This window comes from Pleurodeles waltl, chromosome 3_1 (genome assembly GCF_031143425.1).
Source record: "Pleurodeles waltl isolate 20211129_DDA chromosome 3_1, aPleWal1.hap1.20221129, whole genome shotgun sequence".
Lineage (NCBI taxonomy): Eukaryota > Metazoa > Chordata > Amphibia > Caudata > Salamandridae > Pleurodeles > Pleurodeles waltl.
In genome coordinates, this window is record NC_090440.1 from 815,615,842 (window position 1) to 815,639,124 (window position 23,283).

The 23,283-nt window shown below is 43.1% G+C and overlaps 1 protein-coding gene across 3 annotated transcripts in view; it reads left to right on the forward strand.

Moving 5' to 3' along the window:
* INSC (INSC spindle orientation adaptor protein) overlaps positions 1-23,283 on the forward strand; it is a 1,473,234-nt gene that overhangs the window by 48,922 nt on the left and 1,401,029 nt on the right. Inside the window, exon 1 of one of the 3 annotated variants that reach the window (XM_069223702.1) lies at positions 2,517-2,578. The exons of the other annotated variants lie outside the window; for them this stretch is intronic. The gene's annotated coding sequence lies outside the window, so the exon portion shown is untranslated. Of the gene's footprint in view, positions 1-2,516; positions 2,579-23,283 lie in introns of those variants that run through there. 3 annotated transcript variants of the gene reach the window in all.

The window sequence follows — 23,283 nt, forward strand, 5'->3', positions numbered from 1 at the left end:
ATTCAGCCATTCAAGAAAATGAAGGATAGTCTGCTCATGACCCTCCCAGATTATAAGGACATTGTCTATGTTACGTTTTCACAGATTAATCCTCTGATGATATGGATATGTTAAGGAAAAAGTGTTAGTTTCTTCAAAATTGCTGACATAGGTCTGCCAAACTTGGAGCGAACGTACCACCCATTCAAGTTCCATGGACTTAGAAATAAAGGGTGGCCTCATATTTTAAGTAGTTTTCTGTAAGGGTGAGTCTACATCATTAAAGGATGAAATGTCCAGGTGTTCCTCTTTGAAAATAATTTGTTCCACTGTGTCTAATGTTGTGGACTGGGGTAGACTGGTGCGCAGACTTTCAATATCAAGGCCCACCAACAAATTCTTATGTGGATCAAATGCACAATACCATAACAGTGTCAACAGATCTCATGCATCCTTCAAATAGGTATGTATCTGCTGTACTATATGCCTCAGAACTAGTCAGCAAATTGTGAAAGGGGTTCTAGAACCTAGCCGATACCAGATACAATCTAGAACTGAGCCTATACCTGATACAATCAGCTGGTCTAGTGGGGGAGACCGATTCTTATGCATTTTTCGGAGCAAGTTAAAGTAAGGTACCTTTGTTTCCCTTGTGCACAGGAAATCTGCCTTTTGGTTAGAATTCCACCCACTTATTTCAGCTACCATGCTCTCAATTATCTGGTGTAGCCTTTTTGTTGGATCCTTTGTTATAGCTCTGTAATATCTTTCACAGGTCAGTACATTGTCATAATCACACTTTTTCAATAGAACAATGCATCCACCTTAGTCCACCAGTTTTATAACCAGCTCTTTGTTCCCTGTGTGTTCACAGAGAACATTCCATTCTTTTCCCATTTCCTTATCAAATGGTCTGAATCGGGAAACATCGAATGCTTTTATCTCCTTAAAAACTGCCTGTTCAAAGGCCAGTATCTCTACGGGGACTAAAGAGTTGGGAGAACTAAAGGTTGAGTTATGTTTTAAATCAGTGTCTCCTTCTTCCACCGTGCTCTCATTTCCACTGAAAAAGCCCTTAAGTTTTGTTTTTTTGTGAAAATCTGCCATTTTACTCCGGAGGTGGAACTTTTTAAATGTGGGTGTGGGAACGAGTCCCAATCCTCTATTGAGAATAGATGTTTGTTCCCCTCTGAGGGTACAGCCTGTCAAATTAAATATCAATGACTGCTGGTGCTTGTCCTTCATTTTGCTCCTGGTTTGCATCCCAGTCTCGGTGTCTTCCCATCTGACTTCTCTTCTTCCTTTCACTCTTTGTTGAACGGGATCTCTTTGATCTTTATAATTCTCTCTCATGCCAGGATATATTTTTTCTTGGGAAAATTGTTGGAGGTCCTTTTCCAATTCTTGTATTTTAAGTCTTTCATTTCTGCCATTTCTTTATTTATCTCCTCAAATCTTCTTTTAAAGACTGGGACTTGTGCCTTTTCTTAAGTTTCCCTTTACATACCTGTATCTTAATAGTTAGGACTTCTGATAGACTTTTGCCAGTTTGAATTATTAAAATAAGCCAATCACGTGTGCAGTGCCAGGAAATAGAAGCCTGGTCTTTTCTAAAAATGATGTCATCAACCAAGACACGGGGAGCGTTATTAATGCCTTGCTGTTTATTACCCGGATAGGAAAGGCATCTCTCCATTTTCACACGTGCTCATCATGGCGCCTGGAGGTTACTGCTTTTGTTTATTCCAAACAGGACCGATTACAAAAATTTGTTGCACACTGGTTTTAATAATCACAGCCACTTATACTCTTTTTATTCCTGTGTTGATTTTGTGCGTGAGAAACAGGTGGGACTCCTTCACCCTGAGAGTGCAGTATTTCTCCCCTTCCCCATACGATAGCTGAGCTTGGAAGAGGTAACGAACAACCTGTTCCTAATTAGCATAAGGTGCTGAAGTACAAAAACGGCCTTTGTGCATATTCCCCGCAAACACCCAGGACTGGAGGACATCTTGAAATGGGTGCATGCTCCCGATTTTCCAAGTAAGTGCTTGAACTAGAGTTGTGTTGTTCACAACCTTGTGGTTCAAGAATTATTGTGTCCTCTTGGTTCGCAGCAGACAAAATACTCACTTGTTGCTCTGGAGACAAGTATGTGCACATTTATCTGATTGGCCCTTTTCAATAACAATAATGATGGGCAGGATATGGGGTTTGAAAGTTTGGTTTTCATTGCTAGATGTGAGTGTTGGTGCTCGCGCCTGACATTCTCATGGCTCTGTCTTAGTATTTAAAAGGGAAGACCTTTATAGGTGTTTTGAACATCTTTGTATATTGCCTTATTTTAATTCGGTATACATTTTTAAGTCTGCTGGTTATTTTCTCTTTGTTGAGTTACAGTGGTAGAGATATTTCTGTGCATGTTCTCAACGTTGTACTAACCGGATTGTCATATTTTCACAGCCATTCAGTTAACATAGCAGCATGAAGTGGAGTATTTTAGTTTTTATAGTTCTCTTTGTTTTCTATGGCAGAGGGTTCAGGAAATGTACTTGCCTTCTTCCACAGTCCGATGGGGTCATCACCTCCCCAATTAGAGGTAAGTTGTATTTTATTGTCTGCAATGGCAGGTTTATCTGTATGTCTGAATAAAGAATACAAGGCAGTTTGGTGGCAACCTCCACACTGCATGCAACTTAAGAGAGGCCACTTTCACATCTGATTGCTGAGAATGTGTATAGTTTTTGATTTTTTTTTTTAGAGGTTGAGGAAGATGTCATCTCTTTTGCAAGTTGAAAAAAGCATTGTTTCTTGCGTTTTTTTGTCTGAATTTTTTTCCTCCATTTTGATCTCCTAAATCCTTTATTGTAAATAATCAAAACAATCATTTATCTGTTTTTCTTCTTTTTATGCCTCCTAGAAATAAATGTTTCTTCTTTTTTAACATTTGCCATTTGGATGTCACTGACCACCAGTGACATCATGAGACTTTTCCTTTGGGACATTACTGTGTTCTTTTCGCACTAATGTTGATATTGATAAATTTGGACCAACTCGGTTCTGGTTTTGCAGGGTTCTAATTTGATCTTTATACATATTAGATGACTATGAACATTACAACCCGTATCTAGGTTGCTATAGTTCAGCGGATGGCACTTACCTTTTGTCTTGTTTGGTAGGACTGACAGTCGAGCCTCCAGGTCCATGAAGTCACTATAATCATAAGTAGAAGGTTCCGGTGGGAAATTTACTTCTTGGTTTACTGGGATCTGTAATAAAACGGTCCGGAAGAAAGCTGATGACCTCTCTAGGCACTAGTCAGCTGAAACATGTCGACTAGGCCATTTGATGTGAAGGACATGTAATTCGTGCCCATCACATCACACTGTTTTTATTGTAGCCATATCCCAGTGACAATAAATCAGCAATTTATCTGAACCTAGAGGCAATTTAACTCACTTTCACTGCATCTTCTCACAGATCCCAACATTTCTCAATGACCAGTGGTGACAGTATCTTCTGGTTGGAGGTAAAAAAGGCCCAATGATGATCCTATCAGATAATAGTACACCAGAGGCAACAAAAATACCACTGGTAGAAAGCAGTTAGTGAGGGTCTTAAAATAGGTTTGGAGCAACCCTCGTGAAATATGTGGAGAGGTTTCCCTCTTGTTGATGTTTATGATATTTTGATTGGAAGCCGAGCAAAAGCCATGTGATGCTTGTCTCCCCTCCATTGATTTTTTGTGAATCTGTCTTAAAGGACACCAATGGTGTTCCTAAAGAGCACATGTGGCAGAAGAATCCAAATGCAACAGCAAGTTTTGATTCAGAAGCACCATAAGAGAAAGTTATTTGCCTGTGAAATTATAATGAAGTGTTGCAAATTATTCTGGATCATTATTTAAGGAATTAAGGACCCCACAGCACAATATAAGGATAAAGCAGGACCCCAAGGAGTTCCACGTCCATATCATTTCTATGCGTATGGAACACCATCACCTTTCTCACAAACCACTTAAAGCCTTAGTGCATCATTCTGTCATATGAAACAGAGAGCATGTTTGCAAACATAAAGAATACAAGTAGAATCTCCAGTGCCAAATTAGACACATTAAACAGCGGTTAAATATGTATTGTAAAAAGATATTAGAATCAGATTAATTCAAGTGTTTTTTTTAAAACAAGCTTTGGAATGTGTAGAGACATGCAGATACATTTAAATTTTTCTGTAATGAACTAAGGAGTGCAAAAATTGCTATAATAGCTCCTTTCTTATTGTCACTGTGCAGCTAGAAAAACAAGGTAGATGAAAGAAATGCCATATTTCACTTTTATTCATTAAACAGTTGCTTTAATTATGATCCATGACCTTTCACCTCAGCTGCTGGGTCTGGCAGCAGGCACTTTGACGTCGGAACCTAACGTTAATAAGTTATTACACTTGCACAGCTACATCATTTCTTTATAATAGGTGACAACCAGTGTTGCAAAGAGCAGAATTCCATGTATTACAGCATCTTGTGCACTCACATGCTAAACAATTATAATGCTCTTGGGGAAGAAACAACGTGACCTCTCATCCAGAAAAACACACCTTAACTGCCTGTACATGTCCTCCTCTCCTCCCAGACTTTGTATTTGCACTTCTCAATGAAGCCTCACCACTCTCTTCCATGACTGTATATCCTGATATCATTATGACCACTCCACCCTGCTTGCCATGTTGTTGCTACCACTTGCTGTCAGGGTGCCTATTTCCCTGCTCAACCATGTGTCCTCCCCATGGGCTATTCCAGTTATGGCACCCTAGTTCCTTACAGCTATTGCATATGCATTGGTAACTCACAGAGAAAGAGCCATGTTAGTTGTACACCACATCTTGTAGGAAAAGGCAGTGTTTCTCTGGTCTTTGTGCTGATTGTGATTAAGGCAGCATATCTCTAGTGTTCCAGTCAGTGCATGGGAAGGCATCTTCCTCTTACCACTCAGTCACTGTCAGCTACTGACACAAGAAGCAGTGTTCCATGCTTCTTATGGTTCATTCACCTGAGAAGGTGGTGGTAAAGGCATGGAGCCTTGAAGGATTTCAAAAATATAATAACTCCTGTATTATGATTAATCTTCAATCATGAATTGCTAATATTGCGAATGAGGTTTGTCCTGATCTTTGTAGAATTTTCCTCCTAACTGAGACACTCCTAAGGAATCATTTGAAACCTTTTAGGTGTATATCACTGTTCAGGATTGCACCATTGCTTTTCTGAAAAGTGGCCCTCTCATTGGGTTTCTTCATGGTGACCTGTCCTTGACAACAGCACATGACCATTTTGTCCCAAGTTCTTCATAGCACACCATTCTGGTATCCTTGGCCCCTTGCAGTACACCTCCATGGCTTCCTTTATGGTGCCTCATTGCCATCCAGATGTCCAAATCCTAATTGGTTCCTTTACAATAAACAGAGGAAATAAGAGAACATAGATGCTAGTGGAGTGGTGCATCTAAAGGATTGGTCCATGGGTCATCCTTCAGGCACAAGTGCGGCCTCGTTTATAGTTTAGCCGAGTGAGTATCTTTTCTCAAATTAGCACTGGACCATGCCCATAGCCCCTTTGACTTATTTAGAAGTGGGGAACTGCCATGTTTCTGAAGATGAAGACTTAGGTGGCTCTGCCTTCAGAAAACCTTGAACCGATGGCCCAATAGCCTTAGGGATATTGGGCCACTTAAACAGAATTCCTGCACTACACAGGGTGGGGCTTATATCGCAGACACACAGCATGAAAACAACTTTTACATCAGGGATATTTGTTTTGCAGAATTGGGGTTTGTTTCTGAAAATCAAAATGCTGATTAAGTTGCAATAACAAGTTGGTGAGCCCGGTTTAGGTGAAAGTACACCCGCCGTATCTGGAAATGCACTTTCTGTAAAGCGATTCCTGCAAAGAAGTTCTGAATATTTATGTAGAACGGGTGGTCCTCTGATGAAACGGTGAAGGTGAGCACATCTACCACACAAGAGGCCCAGTGAGCAGCCTGCCTAAGATAAAGTGCCCCCATAATGATCATATAAAGTGCTCTTCCACCCCACACTGTATGAAACTGATTTACCAAATTTTGCACATAGTACATATTATTAAAGCCATTGGTAGTTCACAAGAGTGAAGTTGAGCAAACTCCAAAGGGTGCAGCCATCCTTTTTTAGGTGAGTATTTCTACATCTGCCTTTGGGAGGATGAGTGTAGGGAGTAAATATAAGAACATTAATTACTAATGGGGGTGGATGATAGTCCACCACAAGTAATTAACTCACTATGCTTTTACATCCAGGCAAAGGTTTCAATAAGTTATACCTGAGCTTAACCCCTGGATACCATGGCATAGAACAGGCAGGCTACTTAGCAAAAATGTGTTAAGCATTTAGAAATGTCAAAACAGTTACAAAGTCAAAAACAAGGTGAAAAGAAACTCAAATTCATAAAAATAGCGAACTACTTAATAATCAAAATGGCACCAAAATGACAAAATCTAATTAGAGTAACCAGAGATTTGAATTTGAAGATTTAGAAGAAAAAACATCAAGAAAAACTAAAGCACCAATAAAAGGTACTGCTTGGATGTGACCGGGGCCTAGGCATAATTTCTGACCTAGACCAATGGAGCATGTGTTGATACACCAAGCAGATTCATCCTGATCGAAGATTTACCTTTTTACCTAGTCTTAGAAATAGGAGTTGAAATCCTCCAGCAAGGTTGCAGACTGAGTCAGAGGAAGTCCTCTCAAAACCAGATACCTGTTGGATGAAGTCCTGCTGAAGCTGTTGGTTTTGGCAGGAAAACCTCAGAGAGAGAAAGTTCAGATTTTGTACCTAGGCAAGTCCACGGGCCAGACATACCTGGTGCCTACACCACATCATGATTTCTTTATTCAAACTTAAGCCCCAAGTTAGCATTTGGCAGAAAGGATATTCCACTGAAACGGCAATAGAATACACTCTCCTAGAAACTGTGCTTTGCCACCATTTAGAGGTGTGCGTACTGAAAGTATGTTGACAACAGAACCAGGTCTGGCACAGTCACTGACATACCCCTCCAACAGCCCCAAAGAGTACGGCAATGAAACAGATTTGCTACTGCATAGAAGCTTCAATCGGTAGGAACCTATTTCTTCAGCCCTGTAAAGTTAATTAATGGCCTGATCTGCATGGGGGATTGATCCCTGTCATCTGTCCACCTGAAGACAATTTTTATAAGTCCCATAATTTTACAGAATTGATTGGGAGGGTCAAGTTGTAAACAAACAAGGGTCCTGGGACATAGGGGACAGCGCATAAGGGTCAAAATTCACTCCAAGAAAGGTCACTAGCAGGACCCAGCCCTTCCAGTTGCAACTGGTCAGGTGTGCACTTCAGGAAAATGCAGCTTGTTGTGTCCTTGTGGACACACAGGAGGGCAGCCAGCTGACCCTTGGAGTCCACTTCCTTCTCCTAATTAAAAGTGATAGCAGGTTCCAACCCTCCAAGCCTCCTCACAAGTCTCAAACAGCAGGTGCAGCCCTTTTGTTCTTCTTAAGGTCCACAAAAGTTTTGGGGAATGTCCCTTGGGGTGTCACATTTATGACTGCCATTAAATAGTGGGTGGGGGTGAGGTCTGGCTCCTCCCTAACTATTGGAGGAAACATTCTAAGGGGGATTTCCCTGAAATCCAAAATGGGGAAATTACTCCTTCCTTATGCAGAGTCTTAGTTCCACCCAGAGGTGTATCTAGGTAAGTAAGCAATCTCCTCTTCAGTGGCCACTCAAAACCATCTCTAGGAATAGCTTCCCTCCTGTGAGCCCAGTGCCAGTATCGCAGATCTGAGCATGGGGGACAAAGGTTTGCCTTTCCAAGTTCTCGCTTTACATTTACTTGTGAAAGGGCAGATCCTTTACAAGTTAACAAAACTACTGTGTCCATCCCAACAGGATTTCTACAAATGGTAATAAATACCTTCCCACACGCAGGCCATTGTCTGCTCTGGGAGCAGTTTTCACACCTCATTAAGATCAAATACTGGCTTGGCAGCTGCTGGAGAGCTAGTTCAAATTAGTCTCCAGTGGACTCATGCAGGGAAAAGGCAACTTTATAAAAGTCACTTTTGCCAAATATGTATTGAAAATCCAACTTCATTATTGAATTGGGCTTTTAATAAATATTAAAATAGTGCCTGAATGAACTTTGTAGCTGGTCCCAAACTCAAGATAGCAAAAGTAAAATGTAATACTGCTTCCCAGTTTTCTCCCTGAGCTAACCACATATTTCCACAGAGAAAATAGATGCTAGCTGCTAGTCACAGTACTGAAGTATAAACATAATGTTGGAGGGTGATAGCCTAGAGGTCCAATATGTATTAACCCAGAATGGTCTGACTGTGCATGCACAACAAAAGAAATAGAGTGTGCAGTGGTCACCAAATCAGGTATTGATTTTGAATAAAGGTTATATTTATGTTTCTTTGTTTTTCGCAGGAATTACCAAAGTGTTGGTTTGTGTGTGCGGATGAGTGTGTAAGGGTGTATGACTCCAAGAGAGTCTAATATAGAGGGATTTTTCATGGCCCTGAAGAAAGTCAGTAGTCCTTAAGTGGCATTTGTGAATCCAGCTGCAACAGGTCAACCCATTTCAATGTTGGAGATAATTATTTCTCCACTCACATTGCTGTATGTTTTTAAACCAGTCCAGGGACCCCCTCAAGGAAATAAAAGTAGAATTAGGGAACCTCAAATCTATTGTAGTATTTTAAAAAATTGGATCCCATAAAATATAATCCAAAGAACTCCCCTTCCCGTCTGTGAAAGGATAATGCTTGAACCCATCCTAGGGTACTAGACGACCAGACGTGAACTTGAGGATGGAGCACGCCACACAGTGGTGTGTGGGCAAAAGTTATAAGCAAAAAACAAGGGATGCTTTCCCATTTGGAGTGGAAATGTACTTGTACTTCATGTACTTCAGAGGTACCTCCAATATTTCTCAGGATATACCTAATTGGCACACTTAATTTAATAATAAGTACCTAGCATTTGGTAGTACGTACACCCAGGGCCTTTAAATTAAATGCTAGTAGTGGGTTGTAGCACTCGTGTCACCCACTAAATTAGTATGGTACAACATGTCTCCAGGCCTGCCCCTGCAACTTGGGTGTGCGGTTTTAAAACTGCCATTTCCACCTGACAAAGCAAACCTTTTTCCAAACCGAAACCTTCTTTTTTAATGCTTATAAGTCACCCCGTAGGTAGGCCCTAATTGACCATAGGGTAGTTTGTATGGCCTTTAAAACATAAGGTATGTATATTTAATGTTATACATGCCCTGATAGTGGAAAACATGCACAGTTGTTTTTCACTATGGCAAAGCTGGCTCTCTCATGGAAAAAGTGTATTACACTACAACAACGTATAGTGTGCTATTTCTGTTTTGGAACGGCAAGAAAAATGGTTCAACGGCTCATTTTTATAATAAGTTAAGATTCAATGTAATTGTCAAGTTAGATTTCATATAACTATTTTGAAAAGACATTTCAGAAAGTTGAAAGTTTACTGCCTAAAGAAGCCTGTCTGCCAGTGTCCACTGTTACCTGACTGCTGATGCCCACCTGTGGTGAGATATTGATTGCTCCCAGATAGTGGACAAAGGACTTGGGGGTGGAAAGGTGTTTTCCTTCCTTGAGCAGGGTAGCCTGGGAGCTGTGCCTAGCATCCTCCTAAGCTTCAAAGGGTCACTGGCAGACTGGCAGATCTAGCTCACAACTAGGCCTTCCATCCTTCCCCACTTAACCTTTTCTATCTCTGCATGTTGTAATTCCCTTGAATTTGGGTACAGTATTCAGTAACATATTGGTTTTCGTCTCTCCCTCTGTGTTAGATGGTTCATCTAAGTGAAAAGTGCTGAACTCAAGAGCACAGTATCAGGCAACTTCATCCAGATAACAGTTACCTCTGGTTATGAATTTGTTGGCACCCTTACCTTCAGCATATGTCAACGTGGCTATCTCCCTTGGCAACTGGAGGGCATTTAGCAGATTGGAAACATACAACCCATTGCGCATGGGGGTACCGGCCAAAGTCAAAAATCTCCAGTGCGACCATAACTGACCAAAACCATACTGGCTGTCGGTGTAAATGGTAACATGTGAGCATTCTGAAATATAGCAGACTCGGCAGGGCTATAACGCTAAAATTGCTCTGAACTAAAAAGCTAAACGCATAAAAACCGGCTAAAAAAATATTTTAAATGTGTTAAAAAGGTAATAAAAACAGTTCAGCTAAAACACATACAGGGATGTTAATGTCAACCATGACAAGCACAGCGTGCCAAAGCAAGTTAATTGAAATGCATAATTTCAAACCAGGAATGGCAAGTCAATTCATCAAATTATTTGCTGTATGCATGATCTTGAAGAGTGTCATCGAAGTCACCAACCAATGACCTAAAAAATGAGTCAACATCATCTGTTGTTAAATCGAGTGCAGGACGGACAAATGGATCCACATTGCAGTAATGAGCAGTACTTTCAGTTGTGACGTCATTCGTTGCAGTGCCCTCGTCCATGGTAGATCACAAAACGGAAGGCTCATAGGTGGCCTCGCGACCAACCACAGTCTCAAGGGGCATGACCGTGTATGAACCCTCAACGGGGACATCAGCAGTTCGTGGTCCACAGGAAATGTCGGTATAACAGCAAGACAGACCATAGGCAGATGTTCAAAAAGGCACCATATGCAGCGGAAGACAGGTTGTGCGCACCAGAGAAGAGGCCGAAATGACAACGACCAGTCATGCTCCAATTCCACCAGCAAGGGTGCACCGAAGATCCGAACCATGCATTCACGGCACTGTGGAGTTGGTGGGAGCGGCTCCATTGCTCTGCGTAGCTGGAAAGAAACAACCACTGCGAATCAGAAGAAAGAGCAGTAGTAGTACGCCAATCAAAGCCAAATTAATTGGAAAGCTACCAAACACACTTGAAAAGAGCGAATGGATGGCTGACGGGATGACTCCGAAAACAGTCTGGAAGATGGACACGAAACCAGACCCGACAGCCTTAAAGAAATGAACAATCCCAGTGGTGCTCGAAGCATTGAATATTCTTGATACCAGTTCTCCAAAGTGCTTGGGGAAGTTGGTATTTAATAGGGATTGTATCTCGGCTGATGATCTCACAATCTGGAGAGCATACATCTCTTTAGCGGATGTCAAGGCGACTTGTTTTTGAAACAATAGTGCCTTTAGCCTGCTCAGCTTGTTATAGTTCACATTAATAGTATCTATGTGGGGCCACATGTCAGATACTTTTATCTCTCTGTGGGGGAAAACAAAACATGTCTACAACACGTAACGACCTTCGAGACCGAGATTGCGTAGGCAGTTCCTGGTCGCATGCCGCAACAGCTTTGATCGTTCAGTACCACATAACTTCCATTGGAAAGTACATGAAATACCGGGCGAGTCAAAGGGTCTGGTGTACCCTTCAGCAAACAGGCCAAATTCGCGACCCCCGCATTGCAAAGACTGTGAAGGGACACCTGCTTGCATATCATAGAATGACTAACAGCAGTCTCACATTCGCTTCCTCTAAGAAAGACCTCTGTTTCGCCATTCAGACATTTGTAATCAAAGGGCAACTCCCATTCTTCCTTAATATAGCTATCTCCTAGTTGCTCATACCTTCCCACTGCAAGATGTTTCAGGCAGCTTGAGAAATGAAAGGTCGAAATAGGTAAATTAATTATGCCATGTAAGAGCCAGATAGTTGAAGGACTCTCTGCTACCGTGAAGGGCAACTTATCTAACTTTTCTACATGAAGCATGGTGAAACTAGCCTTCCTTTTAGCCAGTGTCTGTTGATCTCTGGAAAAATTAAAAGCAGTGAAGAATTCACTCCCGTTAATATACTTCCATGGAATGCGGCCATTTTTCAGTGTCTGTAAAGTCCAACCCAGCTGCATGATGGAACATAGCTGTGATTGCCCTTGATATAACCGGGACAAGTCTGTCTGAGTGATATCAATAGCAGACAACACTATATTTGATAGTGAATAAATCCTGTTGGACAGTGTATTCATGCTGTTGTCAACAACTGCTAATGCCTTTTCTAAATTTTCTTTATTCAATTGCCTTAAACGCGCAGCAGCCTCAATCTGTGAAAGTCTCAAAATTTAATTGCACATAGCATATAAAAACCTTTTTTAACACTTCTTTCTGGGTCCCAGCAGAAAATCCTGCAAATCTATATCTTCGGAAAGGGTGTTCAGGTGTTGCTTAACTGCGGCTAATGTGTTGGTCTGTACCCATTGCTGGCACAGCTTACCCACACTGTGGCCCTCATTCTGACCTTGGCGGGCGGCGGAGGCCGCCCGCCAAAGTCCCGCCGTCAGCTTACCGTTCCGCGGTCGAAAGACCGCAGCGGTAATTCTGACTTTCCCGCTGGGCTGGCGGGCGGTCGCCTTCAGACCGCCAGCCAGCCCAGCGGGAAAGAGGCTTCCACGATGAAGCCGGCTCGGAATCGAGCCGGCGGAGTGGAAGCTGTGCGACGGGTGCAGTTGCACCCGTCGCGTATTTCACTGTCTGCACAGCAGACAGTGAAATACATGTAGGGGCCCTCTTACGGGGGCCCCTGCAATGCCCATGCCAGTGGCATGGGCACTGCAGGGGCCCCCAGGGGCCCCGCGACCCCCCCTACCGCCATCCGGATCTCGGCGGTCCGACCGCCGGGATCTGGATGGCGGTAGGGGGGGTCGGAATCCCCGCGGCGGTGCAGCAAGCTGCGCCGCCGCGGAGGATTCAATGGGGCCGCGGTACACTGGCGGGACCCCGCCAGTGGTGCCGGTCCGACCGCGGCTATACCGCCGCGGTCGGAATCCCCATTGGAGCACCGCCGGCCTGTCGGCGGTGCTCCCGCGGTCCTCCGCCCTGGCAGTCAAAGACCGCCAGGGTCAGAATGACCCCCTGTATGTTGTAACTATACCTGTATGTTGACCCGATATAAAGCGAGTGTCTGGCCTGTTAATTGAAAAAAACCCTGAAGAGTTAAAAGAAATGAGCTTGACACTTATTTGTGTCAGTGGGCCATATTAACCACCCGCCGGGACTGGAAAGTGAAGAATTATAGGTACCCGCCTTAACCATTGCGTCTAGCCTATCCTCGGTGATATTAAGAAAGTATTGGCAATCTTTAAACCTTGCCGGAGTAGGGATGTTGGGCGTGTTCAAGTCTTTAATTTTTGCTAACCCCAGACAGGATGTCTGCTGAATTGTGTCATTTAAGAAAATCATTTGTACAGGAATCAGGCATGCTTGAAATAAAGCCGCCCTACCCTGTATCTGCTAATCTTGTGTTCCCCATACACTTTTCAAATCAATAGTGCTCTTTCAGTATTCATAACCTTCAACTGCGAGCCGGGAAACAAAGGGATCTGAATAAATCAGTTTTGTATCAGTTAGCAAGATTTTCCTGATTTGTGCCGGAGGTATTTTAAAATAATACGACTGAGCTTTTTTTGTGTCTTGCCCAGAAAAGTATGTCAATTTGTCACTATAGTACTTTGTGCTCCCCACCGGTGGTGTAGAACAGTGTTCCCACTGTGTGTAGTTTAATACTGGCCTGTTTCTAGTGGCACGGTGTAGGTAGTAATGTCCCCAATTGTTATAGCAGAATATTTCCCCTTAATTCATTGTATGTTCATATACATCATCACTTTCAGAAGTGGAATAGTCCTTCATCTCAGTTAGCATGGAATCAACTGTTTGGACATCCCAATCATCAGAGACAACATCAGGTGTTATTACATCTGTCATCGAAAATTTGAACACGTATGGTATTTGAATAATTTCTGTAGGCCCTTATATATCAAAGGGAACTTTGTCCCACACAATCCTATCAGAAATCGGTATTGTTGTAACATTTACAGGGGACAAGTCTCTTCGGACCTTATGTGAAGAATGATATGGAGTTAAAACTTCATCAACAGGCTGCACAGAGGAGCGATCAGGAATATAGTGACCATTTATAAGCAAATATAAAACAGTCACAAAACCAATCCATAAAAATAATGCACAAAATGTCAAACAGAACAATAAATAGTTCTATGGGTATTTCAAATAGTTATTTTTAAGCCATTGATGCAGCTTACTTCTTTTTGAAACATGGTCAATCACAGTAGTGGATGAGTCTGAAGAAAAATCATCAATATCAGTGAAATAGCCAGAGGCAGTCTCTGCAAACACGGGAGACGGTGCACAATCTGTATTTTGGTCCACTTCACGTGGAGGCTCTTGGTAGACAGTGTCATTAGTCTGTGATGTGTTTGTGTAAAAAACAGCTAAATCTTGGACCGGGGTGGTCACTGAAGTAGTGACAGGAACCAGCAAGCGTTAATTTTCCGCCCTCCCCATGGTCGAGGAGATATCTGGAACAGCATTAGACATCTGTAGTAGTGTTGTTCATCCTACTATGTAGATGTATGTCCTGTTGGGTAGTGAGAGGGGATCGGGAACCACCCAAGGGACCTCTTGGTCTGCTGTGAAGGATCGGCCACATGGTGTAATTTGATGTCAACGATGGAGATGAATCTGTTCGTTCTAGAGCCAGACAGCGGTGATAAGATGAAAGTCCTGGTGGCTTGAATTCCCAAGACCGGTACAGGTGCTCTGTATGATGGCCTGAACTCCTTCTTCCCTTCTATCTTCTCACAAACCAGATCCCCAACTTTAGGAATCCAGCCAGTCGAAGTTTTCGCTAAATCCCTAATTCCTAAGGTGGCAGCACTTGCAGATGATTTATCATCACGAAACTGCTGAAGCTCCTGTAAAACAGTGAGACGTTCATTTATGTCAAATGGTGTTTCTGCTGCCACCATACCAGGGGCATCAAGATCTGGGACATACATAGGTATCCCAAAGAGAACCTCATATGGAGTGCATCCCCCCCAAGGACCGCCTTGGCAGATTATTCAGTGCTCTCTGGACCCCATATAGGTGACGTAACCAGCGGCGGCCCGAGCCTAATACTCGAGCTGGTAAGGACTGCTTTAGATCACGATTCCTTCTCTCCACGACCGAATTTCCCTCGGGATGGTATGGTGAGGAGTAATGGAGTTCAACACTCATCGTACCCATGGTGTCCCTGAATGCCTTACAGGCAAATGCAGGGCCCTGGTCCGAATGGAATGCTGCAACTGCATATGTACCGATAAAGATCCGCAAGTCTTTTATAACAGTCCGAGCGTTAGCCGGCCACTGTGGCCATACCCACAGGAATCTAGAACAAGAATCTACAGCGACTAGAATGAATTTGTATGCACCATCAGGCTGTAGAGGACCACAATGGTCCAGGTACACACACTGCAGTGGCCTGTTGGACACTAGGAGGGATGTCTGCGGTGGGCGTTTGCTATTAGAGCTCTTTATCTGCTGGCAAATGTCACAGCAAAGGACATATTTTTTGTTCGTCTACATAGACCAGGCCACCAGAAGCGTTTCTGTAGGAGTGTTATCGTGGCCGATATACCAGCATCTGCAGAAGCGACACTCTCATGCGCTGCTTTAATTAGGTCTAATCTCTGGTCTTCATTGGGGATCACTCGATCTCCAACCCCAGGAATTGTTGTGTAAGCAACATTCTGTGCACTGATATGGTAAATATAGTTTGTAGGGTATCCTTTCGGAAGGGGCTTGCCTGCAGCCGAAGCTTTAACTGCAGTCAATATTTCATTATCCAATCTTGTCTGTGAATGAGTCACTGCAGCCACAGAAGCTGTAGTTACTGCTGCTTTGGCCGCTTCATCAGCCAATGTATTACCGGTAACGTGTACTCCTACACGTTGGTGTCCCAATGTATGTACTACATGGACACACTGCAGCTTATCCTTAAGATCAGCCACCCTCCCCCACAATATTTTGTGTTTAATGGTGTTCCCTTTAGAATCTCTAAACCCGTTCAGTTTCCAATGATTGAGATAGTCATTGTAGGACTGAACGCAGTAATATGAGTCACAGACTATTAAAGTCCGGCATCCTGGCTCAGTATGTTCGAGTGCTAGAATAAGAGCCTTAAGTTCAGCCAACTGGGCCGTGCAGTCCCCTAGGGTCTGCGTGTAGGTATTGTGTTGGTGGAAGACTCAATTTTCCATCACTCCGCTCACGGCTGCACAAGCTGTGGAGTATTGATGTTTAGCACCTACAGCGGGTATGCTGAACATCAGTATATATGACAGTATTGTATCTGTCCAGGGGCAAGATATTTAGAGGAGCAGCGTACTCTTGTTCGTACTGGAGAAACTCTTGTGTCTGAAGTTTTGGATCGAATATATAATCGACATCAGTGGCGGTCAGAGACATTGCCCATTGAATCTAACGTGGATGTAATGCTTTAGCATTGGAAACGCTAGCTTTGGTGACAGCCTCTAAGGCAGCACCGGGGAGACAACAATAATACGTTTCCCCTGGGCAAGTGGCCTCTCTTTTATGACGGCCATCTGAACTGCCATCAGAATCTTTTCTGTAGGTGCAAAACGCTGTTCTGCATTAGAGTATAAATGTGATTTATACGCTATGGGTACTGTGTCACCCTCATTGAATGTGACATAAGTAAATCCAATGGCACCAGCGATTATTCTGATAACCAAATTTGTTTTATCGTCACGTGGGTGCAAGTGTTTAGCTTCAAGCAGGTCCAGTTGCATTTCCCTAAGGATGCGGGTGTGTTCAACCGCCCAGTGTCTGCTAGAAAAATTGGGCTGAACCAAGTCATAAAGTGGCTTGATACGTTGTGCATAATCTGGAATGTATGTTCTGCCAAAGTTAAAGAAACCTAGTAATGACTGTAGTTTCTTAAGTGTGTTAGGAGGGTGTAGTTGAGCACATTTTTCCAGAAAGTGCGGGGCCAGGCTCTTTCCCTCGTTTGATAGCTCATATCCCAGGAATAATACACTGAGAAAGGCGATCTTGCTTTTCTTAAAGTTGAATTTGTAACCGAGGTCTGCAAATCCCAAAATGATCCGATCGACCCTTGCAAGATGAATGTTGAGGACGTCGTCTGTGAGATGTATGTCATCCACGTAGGATAACACCTCAGAATCAATATCATGTAATATTGATGTTACACTGGCTGAAAATATCCCCGGGCTAATTTTATAGCCTTGAGGTAAACGACAAAAGCATTCTATGAGTCAAATGAGAATGCACTCAGGTCCCGACTTTCATGTGCTAAATTCTGGCAGAAAAAGCCATTAGATATGTTTAATGTTGTTTTATATCTTTTGCGCAGTATATTGTTTATTAGTGCTGTGCTGTGTGAATTTTGTATAACATATGTGCGTGTATGACTATTTAAATGTCTATAATCGATGACTATTCTATATGTATGGTCCGGCTTTGCAACGGGGAATAACGGATTATTCATTGCAGATGTACAGGGCTCAATCACTCCCTGGTACTCAAACTGGGCGAGGATCTCCCTCAACTGAGCTTTTGCTTCATGTTTTACAGGACATTGTGGCTGTGGTTGGGGTGTAGACCTAACGGGAAAAAAATGACAAGGAGACTCCTTGTCCCAACCTACATGATTGTGATATAACGCAGGTGCCTGCGCTAGAGCCCATTCAGCAGCATAGGCTTCTTTTTTTGCTTCCGAAACAAGATCGGAGAAAGAAGGCAAAATGACATCTTCCCCATGCGGGAGCTTGCGGACATGTTCAGGTGGCCAGTCTCTTTCGGCCAATAGGATATCACTAGTAAGTTCATCCCAAAATATCACACTAATAGTGCGCTCCACGTCTCCCTCTATCTGAATTTTTAAATCATAGAGCCTATCGGGAGGAGAACGCGGCCATCCGCTGTTTCAACTGCGATGAAACCGCTAGTTGCTGTCGCATCCAGATGATCTTTCAGACTCTGGCGACATATCGTGACCTCTGCTGTGCTGTCTAACAGAGTCACTGCCCACGTCTTGTTCCTCAACAGTGTTCTCAAGTATACTGGCATTTTTAGCTGTCAGTGCTGCCACCTTCTTCTTTTTAAACTGTGGCTTTTGCTGAGGACTCTTTTCTTCTTTTCTAATGGTAGACTGCTGCAAGTCTTTCTTTTCTTTCACGTATTAAGGACGTCGATCTTGACGGCCCCATCTCTCGCTACGTCTATCCGGTATATCCTGAAAGGAACGAGAGGGACGTGAATCAGTATATCTGTCTGGAGTTTTAATGTTCTCCCTATTTCTGAGATTATATCTCCTTTTGGAGTTCTCTGGGTGTGGAGAATCAGCTCTCTTATATCTCCTTTCTTTGAAATCTTTTTGTTTGTCCCAGCGCTTCTTAGGGCCCTCCTGTGCCTGCTTTGTACCTTCCTTATGGGTGGTACCTTGTAACTCCAATTTCTTTGGTTTGGCCCCCAAACTATCCCTCCTTATACTAGTATAGGTATCGGATATAATTTTCGGTAGCTGTCTCTCTTGTTCCTGGTGTGGAGTTTCCCGGAGACGCTGGCATATTGCCAGTGCTACCGCTTCCCCTTTAATGTTACTGAGTATTATTGAGGAAACCGCGTCAAAGTTATGCATTAATTTCATCCCCAAATCCAAGGCTGGTGCAGCCCCATGCTCATTTTGTATTTGTTTTAGCACTTCCGGTAAATTGGCTAGTGTCGGGGTACCTTGTGTGGTAGTATACATGGCAGCGAAGACTGTACCCCATGTGGCACAGTCATCCACCGAGGGAACCATTCCAAAAGGCAAGCATATAGTGAGCAGTCTATGTTTTTCCTGTGGTTCCGTATGGGTAAACACAGCTTCCAGCTGATTCGTTTTCTGGGCAATCCAGAACGGTATTTTTTCCCGTTCGGCTGGCACTTTACCCATAATAGTATGCACTGTTTGTGGATTAATCCCAGTAGCCAATTGATAACCACCAGGTGCTGGTGGTGCTGGACGTGCTGGTGTGTTCAATGTTCGCATGACGAACTGAACTAATCGTGTATATAATGGCACCAATTCATTATATAAATCTCGCAGATCTGCTATTGGCATATTCTGTATGCCTGGGTGAGGTGTGTATGTGGCAAACATAGGCCATGTAGGTCCGTCATTACTTAAGGGACTTAACCTCACTCTTTGTAGTACATGTGGTAGGGCGCCTTCAAACCGGTTCTGATGGTCTTGGTATGTGAGCGATATTTCATGATAATGGTATGCTCGGTACCGTAAAGGTACGTTTGTAATTTCATATGGGTGGAATGTATGTGTTCTTTGGTCTACCTCAGGAAAGGTGACCCAACAGTAAAATGTTTCTGTTTGGTATGCTTCATTAGCTTCTATTATAAGAGTAACATCCCGCCCTCATCTGTAAGGCCATGCGTTAATAAATGTTGTGTTAGTGCATGTCTAGCATTTTCAGGAATGTCTATGGCAGCAGCCATTATTGTTTAGAGAAACGGAACACCAAAATGGGGAGTGTAAGTCCTTTTATGAGTTTGAGCTCAAACAACCTACAGCTTAATCAGGTGTTACCTTTTCAGCTGAGGAGGATTTTCCCAAAGACCACAAACGTCTTCGTATAATGGTACTTAGGGTACCTGTTGTCTGTGAGACAGTGACAGTCGGGGTATCCGTAAATTAGTGCCTAAACACCATCGTTTGTGGCGCCATGTCATAGTTTGGACTTTTGCTCTGGGCTAGACTGCTGATTAAAGGATGACAGTACTTTTGTCTGTAGGCGACTATGCCTATCCTACAACAAATCGCAACTGTTGTCCCAACCTTACCGGCTCACTAGCAGAACCTCACCAGAAACACAGCCTTTATGCATGGACTCGAGAATAAGACATCTCAGGAAATGTTGTGGTTAAATGGAGATTACCCCTTTTTCACAGATATATCATGTCTCATACAAACACAGGCAATGACAAAGATGCAGTAAAGTTTCAATAGTTTTTATTTAACATAACTGCAATTTGCGATAAGTTACATGGGTTGCAATGATTAGGATAGTGAATAATGCAAGAAACAGAATTGTGAAGACGAATTATTACAAAGACCCCCACCATCTTGCAATGCATAAGAAAGACATACAAGATGTAATCTGCCCTAATACCCTAATGTGAGAGGCCTAACCTTGTACCTAAAGGAGAGCTGGGTTTGCTAAACCTAACCTGCCAATGCCATGTCCATGAGAGGAGCCCCCAACCCTCGTTACCTTGGAATGAGATTTCTATCTCAGACTCCGCAGGGACACGAAGATTGAGTCAGTGTCAAGACGACGTGCAGCATCGATATCAGCGATGGTGGCGATGCCCTCTGGTCAGAATCCCTCTGATTATCTATCTAAAGTACGATGTACTTATACAGATCTACAAGGACCCCTGACGTAGGTGTGTTCCCAAACAATAGATAACAGACATGCTTGGGACGGCAATTAATATAAACAATCCCTCGAAAGTATAGAGAGGGAAAACCCCTAAGTGTGAACACCTACTGTTTGTTTGTCTTTGTTGCTTGATCTTGACGCCTTAGCGCGGTGACACTGATAATGTAAATCATAACAAGTGGCCTAACTATAAACAAGGCAGCCATCTTAGAAGAATTAAATAATTAAATGGGATAATTATTAAAAGTAGGTTAAAAGTCACTAGGTGACGGGGGCACGAGTCTGCAAGCCAGAGGCTAAGCTAACTCCTGTTATCCCATTAAAACAAACTAGGATTCACTACAAATTCTATTGTCACGTCCTCAGCAGTGAGGACCAGTTACAGCCATAGAACAGGCTCTGATGACTCTAACTTGAACTCAGGGTAAGCCGATTGGGTCTAAACTCCTACCCTATCCTGGGTGCTATATATAACACAGTTGAACTTACAGAGAAGCACAAAAGGTTTACCGGACTGGAATCACAGACTACAAACTGGTTTTGCTCTCTGATGTCTCCTATTTTTACTGGTATTGGGGCAATAACTTGGTTAGTATGCTGCTGATTTGTGATGCCTAGAACTTGGACTTCTTTTCCTAGTGGGGATAGGTTAGGGACCTGAACAGGTTTAACCGTAGAATGAGTGGCTCCTGTGTCTAGTAAGAAAGATATGAGATGTCTGTTAACCTCTCTGTCCACGTACGGTCCATTCTGATCCACTTCTAAGACTGCACCAAGTATGCACTCCTCTTCCCTCCTCAGTCACCATCATTGCTCCTGATCCAGAGACGTTTTGAACATCATGGAGAATGGAATTTTTTTACAGTATCACCAGGTTCTCGGGGACCCTATGGTTTGGCTGCTGATTTTTCTGACCCGCCACTGGGGGTTTAGGTACTGGGGGAAACTCTCATGGTCCTATCAAAGACACCACTTGTAATACTGTTACAAATCAGTCTGGATTGTATCTACACTCAATCTTCCAAAGCCCTACCATAATACAAATGTAGCACTATGCAACCTTCTTAAGAGCACTTAGGTTAGTCCCTACCACATTTCCCTGACCTTTACCCATTCCATGTACATTCATGCTGTACTTCAGGGAAACTCCTTCCATTAGCATTCAGAAACCGGGATCTATTTTGGACTCTTGGGATGGGAACTTAAGTCCCTTCATCCCTGAGTCATGTGCCAACTAAGTATGGGCAATCGTGAACTTCTCCTTCAGTCCCTTTTGTTTGGCTGCTAAAGTTTCACTGCAATATTTTGCATACTGTAGGATCTCATCAACTGGCTTTCTCTGCCATTAGAGGATGTCTAGAATAATTTGGTTGTTAATTTCTGGCCTTCATCCATATACAAAAGAGACAAGAAATTCTCCCATGTTTTCGCTTACGAGATCATTTATCCCACTGTGCTCCCTATATACTCATATTAGTCTCTCAAAATAAATGTTCACTGCCTCCTTGGGCTCCTGAGATCCTAGGTCAATTAATTTCTCTTTGGGAAACCTGTGTTTTTAGATGTATTATGACTTCCTACTTGGCCCTAACAATGGGTGAAGGGACATTCATCCCTGGTACCCATGGCAGCTCCTGTGTGGGCCATTCAACAGCTCTTGCATTGCTCCCACTGGTCTTTCGGGACCGCTACCTCAAACAACACATCCAAGTCATCCCACAGTACTTCAGAGATGGTCTCAATTTGCTTCATCTGGGTGTTTCACATATCAGGATTCTCTCCAAGCTTTAGAAGGGAGTTGGTGAAATGGAAAAGATCCAATCGAGACCATGGGGTATGTCAATATGCTCCGCCTTGTACCTCTCATAAGGAGAACTCCTTTACCTCACCCCCAATTGTTACTTCCTGACCCTTTTTTCCCTTTGCTTTATTTTAACTCTCTCTCTTAGACTACAATTCCATATTGCTTATAAAGCAACTAATTTTCCCAATTATTCTCTAGGTAATCCATTCCCATATTTCCTTTCACCAGGTCCTCAAATTCCATCTTTAACTGTGGTAGATTTATCATAGGGATGGTTTGACCCACACCTGGTGAGCTAACTGATGAGTCTGCGCTGGTTGTTTGATCCATAATTTCTCTGCTGATCATGTTTCCCCCTTGGGAAGGAACTATGGCCATGATTCCTGTGCTTGGTGTTGAATCTTGAGATAAACATTGGACAGGCTGTCTCTTAAACAAAGCTAGCAGGGGACTCGAGTCGGGAGGCAGGAATGGTGGTCATCAAGGGGTAAGGTACTTATTGCAACTGATATGGGGGTCTGAGTAGAGGATGGAAGAGGTGACTCTGTATAACTTGGGGGTGCGCAAGGCTCCATTGAAAATCCTATGGTCCCTGCATTCTTTGGAACACCGGTGCAGTGACAATAGGTTTTTCCACTGCTGTGGCACTAAATGGAGGAGGTTCTTCTATGAGGGTGTCTTCCTCCTCACTCTCTGTGCCTGGTTCATCCACTGGTTTATCCTTTTCCTTCTTTTCTACCAGAGAATATGCCCCAGCTGTCTCAATGACCTCCTCTTTCCACTTTTTCTGCCTTACATCATCTTGCTCTCTTCTCCATGAATGAGCACTACTACGAATCTTGAATTCAAATATCTTCATCTTCTTCATGCTCACCATTTGTTCCCATAGGTTTAGTGTCTCAAATTGTGTTGTTTTAAATTATACATTCTTCTCCTCAGATTCTCTATTCGAGGGATGTGGAAAGTTCCACTTGGGGAATCGAAGCTCCCCATTTTTGAACATATATTCGTGCCATTGGTTAAGCCACATGCACAGGTATAACCCTTTCTTCATTGCCATTTCACCAGGTTGGGTGCCCTTAGGAGGCAACCTATCCTTATACGCATT